The sequence below is a fragment of the Scatophagus argus genome, chromosome 11, assembly GCF_020382885.2.
Source record: "Scatophagus argus isolate fScaArg1 chromosome 11, fScaArg1.pri, whole genome shotgun sequence".
Lineage (NCBI taxonomy): Eukaryota > Metazoa > Chordata > Actinopteri > Scatophagidae > Scatophagus > Scatophagus argus.
The window spans coordinates 13,284,989-13,299,804 of record NC_058503.1 but is presented as its reverse complement, the minus strand read 5'-3'; the positions used below and the strand labels follow the sequence as shown (position 1 = coordinate 13,299,804).

Below are 14,816 nucleotides of genomic sequence, written 5' to 3'. Positions count from 1 at the left end.
GAGGAGGAGGAGGAGGAGGAGGAGGAGGAGTCCAGCGTCCCGTAGCTTACCTTGGTGGATCAAGTGGGTACGGAGTTCGTGTGGAGATACGCCGGAAGACTGGGAAAACTTTTTTTGTGGTACTTTCACATCCATGACATTTATCAGGTAAGATTTTAAAAACTATTGTTGGCTGTGTCGACGTAGTTAGCCTGGAAATGTCGCTTCACCGGCTCAGAAAAGTAGGGATAAGTTTGTCCAGTCAGAGTTTTTGGTGGTAGTTTGTTGCGAGGTTTGTCGGGACATGCCCATTGAGTCAGCCGTCAACACCAAAGGGAATGACAGCAGTGTATTTTATCTTTAAATTAGTCTGAGTTGTTTAGCCTCTGGGGCCGATCTGTTATTGTTATTCTTATGTGTGTTTGTCGCTGCGTTAAATGTGACCGTTAAGATAGCTTAGCTAAACACCAAGCTAGGTTAGCTTGACTAAATCAAACTTTCCGACAGGTAACGTTTCCGTTTGGTTTGGTGTGAACTGGAGCTAACGGGACTCATAAGAAGAAGAAGAAGAAGAAAAAGATTATCCACTGATTGTCCAAAAAGTTCGTCCCGGCATTAAAAACCTCAAAATTGTTTTGCATTATGGCTAATCGTGAAAGAGTTTGGGGCCAAAACGTTTAGGCGATCAGATCAGATCAGATTACTGTGGCAGTAATAACCAACAGTCAACAAACATCAGATTTAAGATCGATAGAAAGAATATAACGTTGAGCAGTAGTCCTTTGAAAGAGAACTGCAGTTTTTCCTCTTGTATAGATAGATAGATAGATAGATATACTTCATTGATCCCAGGCTGGGAAATTGCAGTGCAGCAGCAGCAATACACAAAACAAGCTAAACAAAATGTTAAAAATAGCTAAATAAAAATTGGCATATATAAATCATCATTTAATGTCAAAAATAGTTGAAAGTTCCAGAGCTAAAGGCAGATTTTTAAAATTGCTTGTGTTGTCTGAACAGCAGCCCAACTAAAGGTATTCGGTTTGCAATAATAATTGATATTTGCAATTTTTAACTGTTAAATCAAGCAAAATGCTTTTGTTTCAGCTTCTCCAGTGTGAAGTTAAATTTCTCAGTTTTAAATGATTGTAAATCGTTTAGACAAGCTTGGAAACTAAGACAGTCATTCGACTAAACAGTTGATATAAAAATGATTTTAAAGTAGCCTTCATATTAATTGATAATGATAGGAATTGTTATATGCAGCCTTAGCCTCAGTTGCCTGTTTACAGCTTGTTACTGCTGAGTAGCCTAAATTGCTTGTTACAGCATGTGAATACTTTACTAAAGATGAACTGACATCCAAGAGCGTTTGAAGATGGGTAATACTTACTGTGGACTAACATCCTGCTTACCAGGATGCAGATGTTTGACAAAAATGTTCATTACTTTTCTTTTAACTGTGTGGTCTTGTTTGATGCTAATGTTAGTCTGTATTTTGTGATTGGATGCTGTGGTTTTCAAACCAGAACCCAACCCAGATATAGTAGCAGGCTTAAGGCTAAAGGACTGTAATCTTGTGTGCCCACGTAGACTGAATCATTGAAGTTTTGACCATTGGCTGTATATGACTTTTGCTGGTTTCAGCATATTTGAAATGGAGGAATCCCCTTGTAACTCAGCCAGGTGCTTTGAAAATCAAAGCTGTATTTTCCCCTTCTGAGGGATAGCTTGTAAATGTCAGGATGCATCTTTGATCACTGTGAGCACATTAAGTCATCGATTCAAGGTGTGATCTGACTTCATAACCTGATAACATCTCGGTCGTCTAACTTGGCAGAGTCTGCTGCAACGGTTACCATTTAATGTGTCGAGTTACCTGTCTCTATCTAGCTTCAAGGGCAATTCCATTGTACAGACAGTGTTGATTTTCCATTTTAAACTCAACAGGTGGAACAGGCTTTGCTGCTGACAGTCTTGCTCACTGCCATTTAACCTGGAGACAGTCCGTATTAACTTTCTAACACACTTTCAGGCAATTTTATGCTGATTATGGAACCATTACAGTGGATTTGCATGCCTCTATGCCAATGCCAGAGCTCCCCCAATTGTCCACCAACTGCAGGGTTATGAGATGTTTGCACTACAGAGCACTCCTCTTGTTGAAAGTGCCACAAGGGTTTGCCTCCCAGTCTCTACAGAGCCTGGTTCCCATGGTCCCCAGCCAGTTGGCCACTAACAGATGCTGGCATCGGAGTCACATTGTTATGGCTGAAGAGGGAACGTTTTTGGAGCCAGTGACCTGACAGACAGTATACTGAATCGTGCTGGTTGTTGATGATGATAATTTTGTGCTTTTGAAAGGGGCTGCAAAGCACATGGTTCCAATAGAAGAACCAGATTTTTAGAGATTGGTTGGGTTCAAGACCCCTGTTGTCAGCATACTGTTTAACCAGGATTGTTATTGAATGAATCCTGGATGTTGTGTTGTGGGATTGTGCAGATTTGGGATTCCAGTATGCTTGATACCACAAACCAAATCTGACCACAAATATAAACCTTAGTATTATGTCCAACAACACTCATAGGGTGCTCTGTCACACATCACTTATGTGTTAAGTTTAAAATGAACTCTAGTGAGTTTTCCTGTTTGCTATTGTTTGTTTGGCTGGCATTAAAGCTGTCATTCTAAACTCTGGTATGTCTTGGGCTTTATGACAGTTGATATGGATTTAAGTGTAAGATTAAAAGCTAGTACTATTGCCTGTCTGCTTCCCATGGGAACTCTCAATGAAGCAATCTCCTGTAGTATATATATGTGATCGTCATAATGCGAATTATAAGTAGGATTTATGTATCATGGCAGTTGACCAAGATATTTTACATGTCAGTACCACTGAAGTGGTTTTAGGGCATGTTGTAAGAAATAATGGTGTAACAGCAGAAGCGGTTACCCCTGAGCTCCTGCGCATTGAACAAAGCAGAGTTTGCTATGCAGTGTTTTGTGTTTCATGCCAAGCTTTGGTCCCCCCACAGTCTCCTGCAGGGGGGGAGCTGAAGTGATGATACCAATCTGACATAGCTCACATTGAAAAATGATGGTAGGCTATTATACACTTACTCTTTATTGTTCTTATAAAAGGAGGGCAACATCACAGACAAAAATGCTTACCACTTGGCAAAGGAATCGTGTTTTATTGTCAGCGTTGGCCTAAAGGATCATAAACAACCCTAATGGCAAAGCAGGACTGTATAATTTAATTAGCTCAAGTTCTTAAAAGCTCAGGACAATTTCTATATCAAATGCTTACTATTTAATAGCCACATTTACCCCCAGGATCTATTAAAACTTTTCAGAATGACAGCCATACATACTGAGTTATGTTTGTATTTTAATCACAGTATTGATGTTCTCATACATTCAGCTGAATAACATAGCAATAGTTAATTATTCATAACAAAACTACCGCATTTCCTTACAGTACCATCGGTTGAAAATCTAGGTGAGCAGGTGTGTATGTGATTTCAAGCTCTTCATTTGTGTGCTTGTGCTTGCTTGCAGTATGTACAGTACAGTATCTATCTAGAGCACGTGTATGATTGGAAGTGCTTCTTAGTAACAGCTGTTACTGATTTACATTTTTTGTCTAGCATTTCTGAAAGCCCCTAGAGACGGAGAGAGATGTAGATATTCAGAGTGCCTCAGATATACCAAAACTGTGTCAAATGCAGTATCCATAAGAAGGTGCTTTCAAAGAATTATGCAGTTAATTTTGTTGACATTGGCAAAATGAATAGCAGTATTAGTGTTCTTTCCACTGAGTCATGATTATTGCTTTGACAGCTAGCGCAAGCTCACTGAAAAGGCCCTATTTGATTCACAGCAAACACACACACACGCAAACCACGTGGATAGATTTGATAAGCAAATTTAAAATGGATTCTGTATTATATCACTTGTTTACAGGTTCTGATTAGGGTTCATATTCAGTAGATGCCACTGACTATCAGATTTAGGTACAGAAGACTCTAAGTTCCCAGTTAAAATGTTCTCCCTACACATGGACCCTCACACACTTACAGTAAATTGACATGATGACTATGATGACAAAGTGCCTGAATAAAAGAGGGTGTGGGGCAGCACTTTGTGAAATCACAGACCTGCATCTTTATGGCGAGTAGAGTGTGAGCTCATAAGTAGTTCAGAATTATAGTCTTTGCTGTTTCCTCCCTGTTTGTAAACCAAAATGATTCAACCCACTCAACGTATTTATTAGTCACCATAATGCCAGACAAGCAAATGATTCTGCTTACTGACATGCTGATATGCCAGGATATTTTCTTTATTATTTCCTTGATCCATATTTTTTCATTGATAGTCTTGCCAAAACTTAAACTGTCATCACCATTCTAACACCACAGCACTTGCACTGCGGGTTCCTTCTTGAGCAGTCCTCAATCACTTTACAATTTCACAATGGGGATTTTGCAGAATGGGTGTTAGACTGTTGCGCCCAACTCGACATATTCCTCTCACAACAATGAATAGGTGAACCAAATCTTATCTGGATTTCTTAGTTTGTCTCCAAGGCAGATATGTCAGGTTGTGTCTGTATACACTAAAACTGGGTCTGTAAAAATCAGTGCACATAAAAAGGCTAAATACAGGATGGCTTGTCCCGTGTGACATCTGTACCTGTATGAGATCTACATGAATCTACAAGACTAGTGGTTCACCCCCCCGGCTGAAATCTTGCCTCACTTGGCATAACCGACCGTCAAATCTTAGCATGAGGAGAAACTCTGGCAGTGTATGCAGAAACTTCCTGTAGACTTTAAACTCTCCTTGTTAATGTTTTACCCTTAATCAAATACTAAGCTTCCAGGGAGGCTAATGTTGAACTGAGTCTAAGCGTTAATGGTTCTTGTTTTTATTTTTTATTCCAGATGTTCATTAACACTTGATTGCTGTGACAATTCAGTGATAGAGTCATAAAGTTTAATCAGCAGTGATAGCAGGAGTTAATGGCTGTAACTCTGATGAGATGATTGTTGTAACTCAGCGTGCAGTTCAATCTTTTACACACTTTACACGCTGAGGGATGGTTGATGGTGTGATGTAAGGAGTGTGTAACTGCTGTGGAAAGACTTCTAAAAAATCTGACAGAAAAGGAAAAGCTCAGAGTGAAGAAACTGGTTTGTGAATGTTTAGAAGGCAGACCCTCGGCAGATGTCATCCATAAATCCCATGTTACATTCTGATCTGTCAAGCTAAATTAATGTAGGTTATATGTATGCCTGGGGTTGCAAAACTCTGGGAGTATTCAAGGTAGAGACTTTCCATGGGAATTAACAGGAAGTTACAGGAATTTGTTGAATAGAACAGGAATAAACGGACATATAGGGGTTATTTATAAGACCTTTTTAGCCTATTTTTCTATATCATAAGCAAACATGTCTCCCTCCTCCCATTTCTAGTAGAGCAGAGAGCTAAACTTTGAATACATTGTCTTTTAATAAGAATGAATGTAAAGGGTAAACTCCTCCTTAGCATGCTAAATGAAACTACATCTTACATGTTAACAAGCTAGCAAAAACAAGCAGAGAGGGTTAACAACATGCAAACTGTGTTTACTTGCTTTAGGCTACTATCTTCTGGTTAACTGAATTTTACCAACATAAAATAAATTCACTCCAATAATATAACCAAGTGTTGATTGAAAACCTGTAGTCCTTTGGCTCAGAGTTGGCAGTAGTATGGGCTGCATACATGATGGGAGAGAATGCACTGTGTGCATGCAGAGGGGGATGCTGAAAAAGTGTACTGCTGAATGCAAAATTCAATTAATTACTAAAACATATCACCTAGTACTGCTTTTCTGTGTGTATTTTCCCCTTAAATTAAGTTCTGAATTTAAAAGTGCAATGTCAGTAGGTCATTTTCTATTCCACTTATCTGTCAGGGTCGCGGGGAGCTGGAGCCTATCCCAGCTAACTATGGGCTAGAGGCAGGGTTCACCCTGGACTGGTTGCCTGTCAATCGCAGGGCAGACGCACAAAGACAGACAACCACACACTCTCACACTCACACCTAGGGGCAATGTAGAGTAGCCAATTAACCTAACGTGCATGTTTTTGGGATTGTGGCTGGAAGCCGGAGTACCCGGAGAAAACCCACGCAGGCACAGGGAGAACAAGTCGGGGCCCTTCTGTGTGGAGTTTCACAGAAGGTCCCCGACTGGGATTCACACTTGGAATGGAACCCTCTTGCTATGAAGCGACAGTGCTAACCACTGCACCGACCTAAAAGTGCAATGTTTAGAATGAAATTGTGGAAAATATAACTATCTTTGGAAATTTCCCTAAAATTTCCTGTTTGCAACTCTGCAAATCTGTGTGTCGCAGGGAGTGTAGTGTTTATTTGGTGAGGATGTGCATTGTCTTGTCTTACTACATTTTAGTTTCTGGTTTATTCGGTTTCCAGAGCCTGGGGTGTAGTTCAGAGAAATAATTGGACTCTAAAACATGCCTTGACACTTCTGGAGCAACACTGCTGGGATGTAAAACAATGCCGGTTTTCTCGTCATCATTGCTGAGCCAGCCTGTGGGTTTGGATTTATTCATCAGTCATATTAGAAAAGATCAAGGACAAGTGGCCTCAGAGGGCAAATCAGTCTTTCCAGAGTGACAGTGCTTTTCCCATGGCAGTCTAATGATTGGATCAGACTTGTTATCCTTTTTAATTTCATGCTGAGCCATTTGTCTAGTCCTACCTATTAAAAAACTAGCTGGTCTATGCCTCAAGCTGGAACTTTGAATCTGCCCGTGTCTGTAATGGGACAATATGGTTTTCCCACTAGGTAAAAGTCAATAATTACTGAGGTCTTAGTGTGAATATCAGTCTGTTCTCATCATTTAATTTTGAAGAGTTAATCCCCAGAAATGTCTTATATTTTCTCATATAAACGTTATCATCTTTACAGATGCTACTGTGTGCCATGCCTCTAGTAGAGTTATGATGCTGTTGTATTACCAAAAATACAATGCTACTCATGATAGTATTCCGAAGCCCTTGCAGGAGAAACCTGTAAAGCCACCACTTTTCTTGTTTCTTTTGTCATTTGTTGAACCTTTCATAGGAACTTAACTGCATTTCAGCTGCAGAGTCTTAGATAGATAGATGCATACATACATACTTCATTGATCCAGAGGGAAATTCATATCTTTGTTCCCAGTTTGTTTACTTTCTTTGGCAATAATTTCTGCCCCACAAAATGTTCTTCTTCCAAATGTAGTATTTTCTGAAGGCCCCAGTGGCTCCGGATGGAGTTTGCATTGCTGAATGTTGTGGAATAAAGCACAACCCTTGAGGCTCCTACAGCCTCTGTACAGCATTCATTCAGACTCTTCGGGCTTTTCATACAAATGGCAACCAGAAAGTGCTGGTTGGTTTACATATTAAAGCAGTATGTGACCAGTTTTCCTCTGGCATGTGTTTTCAAGGTTTTTGACAATTTGACTCCAATTATTTGGCCTCCTGGGGGACCTGTTGTCTGTCTCATATTACTTTTAAAAATTCAAGCATCAAGGTGCTGTTTGCCATATGTCATCTTCTATCTATTATATGTTTTGTTGTCGTCTAATGTTTGCTTCTTATTCTTAAAGAATGAAACAGATATGCATATATGCATTTGACAAACTGTGTTAAACGCATATGTGTGTGCAGTATGATGATTTGGAGATCAATTTCTACAAGGTCATAGTGCAGTAACCACATGATAGCAGAGGTTTCTTTTTTGTTAAAGTTTAAATGCTGTTTCAGTAAAGCTTGAGGTTTTGGGAAAGTCAAATGTATTTTGCAACGAAACTAAATTATTATTGACATGTATAACTAGTAGACAGGCCTGTATGAGCTATTTCTGAGGGCAGGCTTGTCGAATGATACAAGCTTGTTGTAGTATTACATTAAAAAGTTATTCATTGTCTTCACTCCTTGGGTTAACTATTAGTGTTCCATGTTTTTTTTTTATCTAGCTCATTATAACACAAAGGCTTGTTTCTCGTAGGCTCTAAGGTGGAGGGCTGTGCAGGAAACACTCAAATCAAACCGGTAGACTGGTTACATAAAAATGTCTATTCTTCTGTCATTTCCCTTCCACTCATGTTAGTGTGAATAACAAGCTTTGTTTATAATGGCCGACACTGAGACTGTGTTATCCTTCATACCTGCTCCCTACACTTCCTCCTTCAAGGGTTTGTTAGCAAACTTCCCATTGTTTATGGACCACTTCAACCCACTGATCAGGATGGGCCCATTTCCTGCTTTCAGTGAGTGGACAACAAAAGAATAGATAATTATGTTCACAAGGGGATTTTATAAATAGCTGATCAAATTTTAGGTAGTGTTTCGTAAACCAAGTTGAAGGTCAGCCCTTGGTGAGAATTTACATGTTGCTGTAACAATGGCGTGGAAATCTGAGAGTGAGCATTCATCTAGAATGAGTTGATGAAGAGAGCTGACAGGGCGTTTTGACCTGCCAGGGATAAACGTATGAGGAGGAAAACAGCTGCAGTTGTGGAAGAGTGGTGAAGTTGATCTGAGCTTAGGGACGCTCTCTTTATTGTGTGTCACCTATCAGAGGGCAAAGCAGGTTCTAACTCTTCAACCGTCAATGTATGTGAAATACTTCCCTGCCAGAGGCAATTGGGTCAAACAATCCTGTTTCCATTCTATATATAGCTGTCTTCTCAGATGACTGTAGTTTAGCTGTATGGCCCCATTAACCACATGTCACATCAGCATTGTCTAGGCCGTGAATCGTTTCTTCCTCGCACCCTGTGTGGATTTGAACTCTATCAAGACAGGAATGACCTGGAAAAACATACATGTTGATAACCTGAGGAACTCCTTAACCACTCTGGTTTCCAATTTCTCTTCTGTGAAAGGAAACCGTCTCTGCATTGTACCATTTGCTGGAGTCCTTTTTATTGTTGCCCTGAGCTGTTCCAAGGTAATGGACAGCCCACATGGAAGGTCATAGAGCTGACATGTGGCTGCCAGCAGTGTCGAGGTATCCTTAATGCTTCATATTATTGCCCAAATACACTGATAAGGTTTTTTGGTGTGTATCCCCTCAGTTGCTTGGGACACATTGATGACTAGGCTGTTGATCTCTTGACATAAATGAAGAGGCAGCACTGTGAGCACAATACTCTAGTGTTTCTCTGGGACTTCTGCTTGCTCCTGGGGTGTCGTGCACAGAGCAAATGTGAGTACTGCTAGTCTATTTTGTCCATTCAGCCAGTGTGTGTTCACAAAGACCTTTAAGTCACTGCGGGACTCTCACTGCCGTTTTAATATGGAGAGGCCCCTTCTAAGGGGCCATGCTTTGAGGCTGATCTCCAAACACAGCTTAAGAGCAGTGGGATGGACCTGACTTTGAGGGCTTGGGGAATCTTGATGCCAGCCTTGCTGCATACCAGAGAGTCCATTCCTCTGCTCTCTGAGGAGAATTTTTAACAAAGGTCACATTTAAACCTCAATTAGAGCTCAAGAGTAGCTGCACTTGAGGTTGATTTTGGTGGCATTACTGTTGTAGGATCTACACTTCATTACATCCACCTCCAATTAAAACAGCCTAAGACTTTGGCCACATCAATACATACTGTCCTCATACAGAAGACCTGATGAAGACACTCAAACTGAGTTGGCTCTGCAGGATGAATGCATCATGTTACAACGGTAAAGTACACAACGGTAAAGTGTTACCCCAACAACAAGCCGTGGGTAACCAAGGACATCAAAGCCATCCTCAACAACAAGAAGAGGGCTTTCAGAGCAGGCAATAGGGAGGAGGTGAGAGCTATCCAGCGCACCCTGAGAATAAAGATCAGGGAGGCAAAGGAGAGGTACCGGAGGAAGCTGGAGTGGAAACTCCAGCAGAACAACACGAGAGAGGTGTGGAGTGGCATGAGGACCATCACAGGTTACGGGCCAAACAGAGGAGGAGTTGATGGCGGTGTGGAACGGGCGAATGAGCTGAATCAGTTTTTTAACAGATTCGACACAGGGACCTCAATTCACACTTCAAACGACTCCTCAGCAGTAAGGTTGCAGCAACCGGCCACTCCAGCCTCTCTCCCTCCCCCCACATTCCATCTGGATGACCTCGCTCACACCTCGTCCCCAGAAGCCTGGGTGGACCACTCTCACCTGGGTACCACAAGCACTCCTCCCCCACCCATCACCCCAACGATGACCTTCACAGCTGACCAGGTGAGAAGACAGCTGCAGAGACTCCGTGCAGGCAAAGCTGCAGGCCCAGATGGTGTGAGCCCCAGGGTCCTGAAAGCCTGTGCCCCCCAGCTAAGCGGAGTACTTCATCATGTCTTCAACCTGAGTCTGAGTCTTCAGAGGGTCCCCGTGGTGTGGAAGACGTCATGCCTCGTTCCTGTCCCGAAGACGCCGCGTCCCAGCGACCCCAAGGACTACAGGCCTGTGGCCCTGACGTCACACATCATGAAGACCCTGGAAAGACTCGTCCTGGAACAGCTCCGGCCCATGGTCCAACCACTTCAGGATCCCCTTCAGTTCGCCTACCAGCCCCGCCTTGGAGTGGACGACGCCATCATCTACCTGCTGAACAGAGTCTACACTCACCTAGACAAGCCGGCAAGCACTGTGAGAATCACGTTCTTCGATTTCTCGAGTGCGTTTGACACCATCAGGCCGGCTCTGCTGGCTGAGAAGCTGACAGCGATGCAGGTGGATGCCCCACTGGTGTCCTGGATCGCAGACTATCTGACGGGCAGACCGCAGTACGTACGCCTGAAGTGCTGCCTGTCAGATGAAGTGATCAGCAACACCGGGGCTCCACAGGGGACTGTCCTCTCTCCCTTCCTCTTCACTATTTACACCACAGACTTTACGCACTGCACAGAGTCCTGCCATCTTCAGAAATTTTCTGATGACTCTGCAGTGGTTGGGTGTATTACTGGGGGGGATGAGAGAGAGTACAGGACGGTAGTGGACAACTTTGTCACATGGAGCGGGAAAAACCACCTACAGCTCAATGTGACAAAGACCAAGGAACTGGTGGTGGACCTGAGGAGGACTAAGGCTCCAGTGACCCCTATCAACATCAAAGGGGACACTGTGGAGGTGGTGGAGGAGTACAAATACCTGGGGGTGTACTTAGACCACAAACTGGACTGGTGCAAGAACGTGGACATGGTCTACAGAAAGGGCCAGAGCCGCCTCTACTTTCTGAGGCGGCTGAGGTCCTTCAACATCTGCAGGACGATGCTGAGGATGTTCTATGAGTCGGTGGTGTCCAGTGCCATCACATATGCCGTTGCCTGCTGGGGCAGCTGCCTGAGGGTGAGGGACACTAACAGACTCAATAGAATCATCAAGAAGGCCAGCCATGTTGTGGGAGAGGAACTGGACTCTCTGACAGTGGTGTCTGAGAGGAGGATGTTGTCCAAAATAAGAACTATACTGGACTTTCCCTCTCACCCTCTCCACAATGTGCTGATCGGCTACAGGAGCTCGTTCAGCAACAGACTCATACTGCCACGATGCACCACAGAGCGACACAGGAAATCATTCCTGCCTGTCGCCATCAAACTGTTAAACTCAGCACTGTGACGGACACACTCACTGTTTATACAATGTACATATTGGCTACTTTTACACATTGCACATACCTGTATTTTTAAATTTTCTTAAAAAATTTTTGAATACAGTTTTTGTAAATACTACTGTACTTGAGATTTTAGTTTTTGTTTATCCTATTTATATACTCTGCACTTTTCTCCTTTCTTGGTCGGGAATACTGCATGTGCAATTGTCTGTAGAAACAAGAATTTCCCTCCAGGGATTAATAAAGGAATTCTGATTCTGATTCTGATACATCTGGGTGAGGATTTCTTGGCATACAAGTAGATGTAACTGTTCACTGATCACCTAACCCTAACCCTAACCCTATCATATAAGTTATCATTTCATGAGATGACATCAGTTAATGTTTGTAAAAATGTCAGCAGCCTTGACTGCATCACATGAAAAACAAATACCCGCCTGCGTGCTTACATGGCCAGAGTTGGATGCAATAGAGCTTCTTTACCTGTAAGGCAGTCAGTTTACATGTGTTTGGAATGCAACTTCACAGTGTTTACTATGTTTTCAGAGAGCCAAAGCTCACAAATAATCCCACACATACCCTTTAATACTGGCCTTACATTAGGTTAATTTGTGCTGTTAGTAACATTTTATCCCTATCCCCTAGAGTCACCTCTGAAAAAATGTTCCTCCTCTTCCAGACATCCTTGGAATCAGAACAATAATATCATTTTGATTAGCGACCATCTGTTGCTGTCGCAGTCTATTGTTATAGTTGTTTGCTCAAATGGCAAGAATGTGTCTGTATCTTGTAGGAAAAAAATATCACATTGTTATAGTATATAGCATTGTTTCTACATTGAAGCTCACAGGAACCGAGACACACTTGGTTTTTACTGTGCATTTTATGATTACTGTGTCATTGTTAAATCAGTATTAATGACAGCACTCTCATAAGATTTTTTGGGGTTCTCATTCAAGTAATGTTCAAGGCTTAATTCTCCCTGCTTGGATAAAAATGGTTAATAGAGTCACAAAAAAAAGTGATGACTGTAGGTGATAGCGTAAGAAGTGGTGTCTCACACTGTGTTCAGACTGTGTGTGTCCGGTGGCTGTGAAGGAGGAGTGGGAAGATGGAAGGAATTTGTCATGTCGGCTTTTGGAGTTTCAAGAGGGCGTTTCTCATTTCCTTTGGGTTAACTTGGGTGATGTTTATTGTTACTGTGGGGATGAGCAGCCAGCTCCCATACAACACTTAACAATTCCATTGACCAGACCCGTGTGCTATACTATGCTATGCTGTACTGAAATGGACTGTTCTGTATACATACTGACATTCCTCACATCTGTTTTTTTTTTCTGGTGTTTACCTTTTGTTGCCATATTCTTTGATGTCATGGTCATAAGCTCATAAGGACCAGATTCAAACACCTGTGCATTCTTCAGCATTAGATTGAATCCAGCTCCAGAGGTACTGTTCTGCACTTTATCCTGCCATGTCATCTCCCTGTTATTATATCAACATTTAAATCAAAATAGACTTAAAGCATACCAGGCTTGCATGACTGTCATTTAGATTAAATCACAAAATATTTCCCTTTGTAAAACCTGTTTAGCTTTTAAAGCCTTGTTTAGAACTTCTTAATGCCCTGTATCCTGCTACTGCAACAACTTTGTGACTGCCATTTGAGTTATATTAATTTAGTAGTTGTAGGTTAGTTGTATAGTGTACTATTTTTGGTCGTTATATTAGTTCGTGTTTGTGTAGTTGTGTTTGCTTTTCAGTTTAAGGAATTTTTAACTTATATCTCACCTCACTGTGACTTGTGAGTGTCATTAAACGACCATGTCAGAGTTGTAGTGGTATACTGTGATTTTTCTAGCAGCAGCCTGAGAACGTGTTTAGTTGGATTTAGTTTATGGTACAGGGTACTTCAGGCCTTTGGTGGTCCTAATGTGTTGTTGCAATGAATTATAAAAGACATTAGTAGCCTTTTGTGTTCCTTTGGCTCATCTGGATGTAATTATGTTGTAACAATGGCATATAGTGTAAGGTGTTCAACATATCATCAAGTATATAATGTGGACTTTATGTATGCCTGAGTGAAAGTAGTGCTAAAATACAGTATAAAGGAATGATGAAACACTTCCCCTATTTTCAGTTTCTTCTCTGCATCCTCATGTCACACACCTGAGTCTGTTTGTACTGATGATGGACATACCATACTTCCATCATTTGAGCTCAAAACTGCGACACCTTGTAGTTGTTTAGCAGGTCAAAAAAATGACTACTAAAGCAAGCCTTTCATGCCAAGGCACATATCTTTTTGGATTTCTTTTATTTGAGAGACAGATGGTTGCTAGAAGAAATCACGTCTGAGTTTTACACTGAAAGCAGGCTGACCTTTCTGATCTGATCATGTTTAAGACTAGGACTATGTTTGGTATTTGTTGTTTTCCCACCCCAAGAATCATAATGTAGCTTGTGGATGTAAGGGGAACATTGAATGAATGTTTGGCAACTCTAAGGTAACCAAATGGACCAGTCGCAGAAGGTATGGGATAAAGAATAGATTAGGGTTGGAGAACGTGATTGGCTTGCTTGCTGGCTATCTTAAAATGAAACAAAATACAGGAATCATGTGCTACCTTGAAACTGCATTCATAGTCTTGATTTGAAATTGACTTTGCTGAACCAAACCCCATAAAAAGTTCATTTTTGGATCAGTCAAGGCTGAGTTGAGATGGGAAGTTTGAGTGGCTCATTGGAGATTTGCCTCCTACACTTCCACTTCCCATAACTGATTCATTGGAGGCCCTGCCTCTCAGTGTTTCATCTGACACTATCAAGGATGAAAGAGGCCAGATTGATAGCCTGTCTCTCAGCAGCAGGGAGAGGACCTAGATATTTAAAGCCTGGGATTCTGGGGTTGAGAACTCAGTACAAGGACTGCATGTTTTGTTTGCAGAAGGCATACCCTTATTTGGTTGAAACCATTTTGTTCTCTTCATTGGAAAGATTGCTCTGCTGCTATTAATATAGCATGGCACTCTGTAGCAGCCTAAAATGTATTGAGAGGGTTAGAAACCAAAAATCCCACACAATTAGCTGTTGTAGCTGCCACTGTGTTTAGTTAAATATGTTTTTACCATTGTCCAACTGCATATGACTATAAATAATTCCAAAGTAAACAAGCACATCCAGGCATATCCA

The 14,816-nt window shown here is 41.7% G+C and overlaps 1 protein-coding gene across 3 annotated transcripts in view; it reads left to right on the top strand.

Annotated features, from left to right (window-relative positions):
* tanc1b (tetratricopeptide repeat, ankyrin repeat and coiled-coil containing 1b) overlaps positions 1–14,816 on the top strand; it is a 96,654-nt gene continuing 81,838 nt past the window's right edge. For all 3 annotated transcript variants that reach the window (XM_046403470.1, XM_046403468.1, XM_046403467.1), the window contains exon 1: positions 1–147. The gene's annotated coding sequence lies outside the window, so the exon portion shown is untranslated. The remainder of the gene's footprint in view (positions 148–14,816) is intronic.